This window comes from Cebus imitator, unplaced genomic scaffold (genome assembly GCF_001604975.1).
Source record: "Cebus imitator isolate Cc_AM_T3 unplaced genomic scaffold, Cebus_imitator-1.0 Scaffold721, whole genome shotgun sequence".
NCBI lineage: Eukaryota > Metazoa > Chordata > Mammalia > Primates > Cebidae > Cebus > Cebus imitator.
Genome location: NW_016108036.1, coordinates 21,953 through 29,057, shown reverse-complemented (window position 1 = coordinate 29,057; position 7,105 = coordinate 21,953). Strand labels below are relative to the sequence as shown.

At 43.6% G+C, this 7,105-nt stretch overlaps 1 pseudogene; it reads right to left on the bottom strand.

Moving 5' to 3' along the window:
* Positions 1-654: 654 nt before the first annotated feature.
* Positions 655-2,385, bottom strand: LOC108296536 (annotated as a pseudogene).
* Positions 2,386-7,105: the final 4,720 nt, after the last annotated feature.

Sequence of the window (7,105 nt, the reverse complement as noted above, 5' to 3'; positions counted from 1 at the left end):
ATATGGCATCATAATTCTAATTTTACCCATGATGATAGTGTTACCAAGAGGACATATTTACTCAAGCTCACAATGGCAACATAGAATCTTCCTCTCCCAGCCCCATTTCAGTATACTTAAATTAATAAATTACATGCTGCCTCTTTTTTATGTGATTATTGCTTCAAAATCAGCTGATTCACGGGTTCTCTCCTTCTCAATTCAATTATGGTTTCTTTGCTTTCTGAATTGTCTAGGAGTATAATTACCATACAATTTTCCTTCCTATTTCAAGCCTAAATTGAAGCTGTATTATATACAATTGGTATTGCTTTTCCTCCTACATTTTACATTATTATCAGCAATTATTTCTGATGTTCAGCCTGCTCTCTAACTGCACAGTATTCCATGATACTTCGGCCTTACAAGTAAAAATGGCTTCTGAGCAGGTTGGCATCATGGAGAGGGCAGTGGGGAAGGAAAGAGTGATGAGGATGGACTTGCCCTGATGTGCTTATCTCATTTTTGGAACAGATATTATAAGGAAATTAATTTTGTTGTTTTTGAGGCAGAGTCTCGCTCTGTTGCCCAGGCTGGAGTGCAGTGGCGTGATCTCAGCTCACTGCAACCTCTGCCTCCCAGGTTTGAGAATTTCTCATTCTCGAACTTCAGCCTTCCCAGTAGCTAGCATTACAGGCATGCACCACCACTCCTGGCCAATTTTTGCATTTTTAGTAGAGACGGGGTTTCACCATGTTGGCCAGGCTGGTCTCAAACTCCTGACCTCAAATGATCTGCCCTCCTTGGCCTCTCAAAGTGCTAGAATCACAGGTGTGAAGCCACTGTGTCCACCCTAAAAGAACTTTTGATAACTGCATTAACTATTATAACCTTGTTCTGCCTACAGATTATCACAATTTAGAAACAAAGTTACTGAAGACAAAATTAAAATAGTTCACCCACTGCCCTCATCCCCCAAAATTAAAACAATTCATCATGTCAGAGCCAAGAAATATGGCAGGATTATTATTCCCTAGAATATATAACACTAAATTTTCTTTGGAGTCATCCAAGATGCTGATGAGGGAAGCGGAGAAGTGAGATTTGTGTAGATGTCCCATTTTGCAGGTGTTTTAACTGAAACAAACCTTAGTAAAGCTCTTTTATAGAAAATTCTATCAACAGTTCTGGCCCTCCATCTATGCTTAGTCTTACTTAAGGGTCATGCTTTTTACTCTGCCAAAAGTAGTGAAAGTAACTTCTGAACTTAGAATGGAAGCAGATCTGCGTTTGCAAATACACGTCATAGACCTCACGGACATCATTTTCCTTCACGATGTGTCTTGTAATGTAGCGATTAGAATCGAGTGCAGCTTCCATTGTGTTTCTAGAAGATTTTGGTCCACTACCACTCTCAGTTTGCTTCTTCTGAGTGAAGTACCTATCCGCATGACTTCTCATGCAAAGCAGTTTGGGAAGCTTGTGAAGAAGTATCTTGCGCACCCAGGTGCCATGGTATTATGTGTTGAGGAAGAACGATGATGAATGTTGATAGCGAAGATGGCAACCATAATTGACAGTGTCACAAAAATCATGGTAAATACCAGATACTCTCCAATCAGAGGTATGACTTTTGAAGATGAGGGTATGATCTCTTCAATAACCAGCAGGAAGACGGTCAAAGAGACAAGAACTGATGTGCAGAGACAAATCTTTTCACCTTCATTTGAAGGAAGATAGAAGATGAGTACAGTTAAAAATGAGAACCCGATACAGGGTATTATAAGAAACAAGGTATAAAAGAGAGGCAGGCGCTTGATTACAAATGAAAGTGACATGCGGATACCAGCAACAGCTGTCTGTTGTCCACATCTTGGTCCTCTAGAATTATATTAACCTGCGATCCATCGTAAGTCCAAGAACCAAATTTCATGGAACAGTTCTGTACATCAAATGGGAAAAACATGACATCGATAGTACAGGAACTTTTGTAGTTTGCCGGTAAAGTCCAGGTGACAGCACCATTGTACCTGATGACTCTTTCATACTGGTCCCTTCAAAACGTCCATCTGTGCTAAAATACATACATATACAATAACAACGCACCATGAATTGTGTTACTAGAAGCCTAATATAAAAGCAGGCCTATCACTGATTGCATGAAATAATTTTTAAGTCACCATACTTCAGATAAGATATACCTGCTACACGTAGGTGACCCTCCTCTAGGAATATCTTCCTTAAATGTCTAACTCTACTAGAACTGAACCCCATCTTCTGCAAATACTCCAGGACTGACAAATCTCTATTTTACAGAAGCCTGAGATTCTACTGGTTGAAAGGACCTCACCTTACGAAATAGACTCAGGCTATTTACACAATGGGCACACATACAGCCAAAACCTGATTCCACATTCCTAGACTCGTTGCACAGTGCTCTTCCTCCTTCATCGCAAATACTGGCCGCTTTTTCCTTTGATGGGAAAAGACCATCAACACCAAGCTGGGCATGGCCCTGGAAAGCAGCTGTGCCTCTCAAGCTCTCCCACCAAGTGCATTCATATACTGGAGAAGTCTAGCAGGAAAGCACATCACCAACATAAGATTTCTCTAAAATATTGTTCTTCGTCTTCAAATTCATGTGGCTTTTGCACACCATTCTGCGATATATCCATGTTTCATACAAAAATGTTTTCAATTACTGAAAATAAAACGATGCTCCAAGAAGATGCATCATGTGTCCTTACAAGCTTTGTTCATTGCTTAAGAAGCATGGAGGTAAAGGGTGTCAAAAGATTAAAGATACTTTTGCATAGCAGTTGCTCTGTCCTCATGCCAAACACCTTCTTTCAAATCAGACAAAATGCTTTAAGATTAGGACAAATTCCTAGCTTTGCCCAGGAGTGGTCTTAGAAAAACAAAATGGTACCCAGAACTATCCTCTCCCTAAGTTTAAAAAAAAAAATCCTCAAAACACACCTAGGTAGGATGCCTCTAAAGATGAATTCATAATTAACTCAGCTTTCCTCATTGTGGGAAAACAACACAGTATTTAAACCCAATTAGAAGGATGCACAATTGAACATGAAATATGACCTCAATGATGTAAAAATCATACCCAAACAATCTAGAGTCCACCAAATATGTAGTCTAGTAAATCAAAGGGTAAATGAAGCCATCAGTCCCCTTGGTGTGACCCCCTATGCTGCCCGCATGCAAGCTCTGTGATCTTGGGCAAGAACCACCACCATAAACCTCTGTTTTCTCATCTGTAAACATGTCATCACACCCAGCACATGCAGTCATGTCATTTGATTTTTACACCTCAACAATTTTCAAAAGGTAGAAAAATTATTAGTGCCTAATAGTAATAAACATGTTTTCTTTCAAAAATATAAAACTATATTTATAATATAACTTACTTTTCAAACAAAATGATATCGAGTGTCCAGACAGAGTCTGAAGGGACACGTATAACTTTTATTCCAACATAGTCCACAGGGTTCCATCTTAATTTTACATCTATCCATTCCTTTAAAACAAAGAAATCTGCCTCAATTTCAATATAAATAATAATCAGAAGTAGTGAATGCTACGCTTTTTTGTCACATCAGAAATTGTGGACTTGAGATCATCTCTACCCCTAACAGAGAACACTGACCTCCCTGTATTTCTTCTTATGGACACCAGATCACCCTGTCCTCTCTGGTGGTGGTTCTCACCATGGTCCCTGTGAGACACAGGCAAGAACCAGAACCAGATGTGTTCATGGCTCTTCTCAGCACCTCTTCTCCCACCAACTGACTATATCCAGGCCTTGAATTCACAGGCACTTCACATCCAGGTTCAAGGGAACCATTCTTTTTTTCTGGAGGTATTGCCACCCAATTTGGCTGTTCTGGTCCATGCAAAACGGAGTTGGATTTATTGCACATTCTGCATATTTCAACACCTTGCCCTGCCTCCATGCAGTTACAATTCTGTGATCAACTTAGGAGCTGCACCCTGAGAAAAGCTTATATGCCTTTCAGGAGTTTGGGGTTAGAGATGATAAAGGAAAAACAAAAGGAAGCACTCAACATCAGTTAGGACATATGTATGGTGGCCCAGAAAAGAACAGAAGTCCTTAATATAAAAGGGACTGTCTACATAAAAATAATTCATTTCATTCTTGCCCATTTCCCCCTCAGAGTCAGAATCCTTGCAGTGGCCTCTAAGCAGCTGCTACTCCACCAGCCTCTTCTTGCTCATCTGATCCCATCTCCTACACCTGCCCTCCCCAGTGGCTCTCTCGCTGCCAGCCACACTTGCCTCCTTGTAACTGCTTAAACACACTAGGCGCACAGCAGCCTCGGAACCTGTGCGTTTGCAGGTCCTGCTGCTGGAATGCTCCTCCCCAGATACACACGTGGCTTGCTTCCTCTCCTCCAAGCCTTTGTTCAGACACTATCTTCTCCATGCTTCTTTCTCTGACCACCGTCTTTATAAGTACAGCCTGGCCTACAGAGCAAGACTCCATCTAAAAAAATGAAAAAAGAAAAGAAAACAAAAGAAATGTTATCTTGTAATTCTCTCATCTAACACGTCTCATTTCTTTCTTTCTTTTTAGAAACAAGGTCATGCTATGTTGTCCAGGCTGGTTTAGAACTCCCAGGCTCCTGGCTCCTCCTGGCCCTCAGTCTCCTGAGTAGCTGGGGCTACAGGTGCACACTACCATGCTTGGCTACTTTTTTTTTTTTTTCATTCTCTGTAGAGACATGTCTCGCTATGTTGCTCAGGCTTGTCTTGAACTCCTAGGCTCAAGTGATCCACCTGCCTCAGCTTCCTGAGTAGCTGGGACTGCAGGCATGAGTCACTGTGCCCGGCTGAACATATGGGATTGTGAGGCAGACAGACACTGTGGCTGGTACCTCAATCCTCATGTAACCAACTTCCCCCTTACTCTCTTCTGTAAGGGCTGCAACACAAAATTCCTCCCATTCCTACACTCTCTTGCAGCCAGGGGTGATCATAAAACACAGCCTAACCAGTGAGACATTCCCAAACAAAAGAGCAGAGTTTCACTGGAAGCAGGCAATGGGGACTCAATCCCTTACTCCTTGCTCCCTGCCCAGTGGTCCACACACCCGTTAGGCCAGAATGACCAAAGCCCTCAGCCAGAGGAGAGCTAGAGAGAGACAGATGGCATGGGCCCCTCTGATGTGCCTGATCATCTGCCTGCAACTGGACCACTCACCCTTGCCTCCTGTTACAGAAGAAACCCCTCCCCTCTAAGCCTCTGCTTCTCAGGTTACTGGCAACTGAACACATTCCTAACAGAAATACATTCCACAGCAGTGCAGGCAGATCACTTGAGGTCAGGAGTTTGAGACCAGCCTGGCCAACATGGTGAAACCACAGCTCTTATAAAACCACAAAAATTAGCTGAGCATTGTGTTGGCCACCTATAATCCCAGCTACTCGGGAACCTGGGAGGCAGAGGTTGCAGTGAGCCAAGGTCATGCCACTGCACTCCAGCCTGGGTGACAGATCAAGACTCCATCTCAAAAAATAATAAAGGAAGAAAGAAACAGATTCCATAGGATATATTTTCTTTTCTTTTTTCTTTTTTTTAAAAACAGAGTCTCATTCTGTCATCCAGGCTAGAGTACAGAGGTGAAATCAGCTCACTACATCGCCACCCTCCTGGACTCAAGCAATCCTCCTGCCTCAGCCTCCCAAGTACCTGGGACTACTTGAGTGTGCCACCACATCCAGCTAATTTTTAAAAAAAATATTTAGTAGCCAGGCACAGTGGTGCACGCCTGCAATCCCAGCACTTTGGGAACTCCTGATCACAAGGTCAGGAGTTTGAGACCAGCCTGACCAACATGGTAAAACCCCATCTCTACTAAAAATATAAAAATTAGTCAAGAGTGGTGGCCCATGCCTGTAATCCCAGCTACTCAGGAGGCTGAGGCAGGAGAACTGCTTGAGCCTGGAAGGTGGAGGTTGCGGTGAACTGAAATTGGGCCACTGCACTCCAGCTTGGGCAGCAGAGTAAGACTCCATCTCAAAAAAATTTTTTTTAATAGAGATCAGCTGTTGCTATGTTGCCCAGGCTGGTCTCAAACTCCTGCCCATAAGTGATCTGCCCACCTCGGGCTCCCAAAGTGCTGGGATTACACGTGTGAGCCACTGCTCCCAGCTACATCTATTCTTTTGTTTTGTTTTGTTTTGTTTCTGAGATGGAGTTTCACTCTTGTTGCCCAGGCTAGAGTGCAATGGCATGATCTCTGTTCACCACAACCTCTCCTTCCTGAGTTAAAGTGATTCTCCTGCCTCAGCCTCCCAAGTATCTGGAATTACAGGCATGCACCACCATGCCCAGCTAATTTTGTATTTTTAGTAGAGATGGGGCTTCTCCTTATTGGTCAGGCTGGTCTCGAGTTCCCCATCTCAGGTGACCCACCAGCCTCGGCCTCTCAAAGTGCTGGGATTACAGGTGTGAGCCACTGTGCCCAGCTGCATCTATTCTTAAAGGTTTCAGTCTCCAAGACTCCACCGATGAATTCCGCTAGGCATCAATCCCGGCCACTGAGGAAAGTGTGTCTCAGCATCCAATCCAGCACCCCCGCTGCTTCCTCCCTGGGGCATCTGTAGATAGAGGACACCTGGATGCACATCCCTCTGCTGTCATCCCACTCACAAATCTCTTTCCTGCACCCCAAGCCACCCAGCTCTGGGCCCTTGGTCAGAGGTGTCAGGAGGGAGCAAGCCTTCCACCCAGGCATCTGAGGCTGGAAGAAGTCTCAGTGGGAATCTGGGAGGACAGACTCAAGCATTGGATGAGTGGTTGAAAGAGGTGATTTCTCAGATTCACTCCAGATTTGAGATCCCTCATTGCAGCAATGTTGTTAATAAAATAGAAATAGTCTCAAAGACAGACATATCTGGATAGCCACATTCATAGGATCACTATTCACAAGAGCCAAAAGGCAGAAACCACCCAAGTGTCCACTGATGAATAAACAAAACACAGTTTGTCCATACAGTGGAATATTACTGAGCCTTAAAAAGGAAAGATAGGCTGGGCGTGGTGGCTCATGACTGTAATCCTAGCACTTAGGGAGTCTGAGGCTGGTGG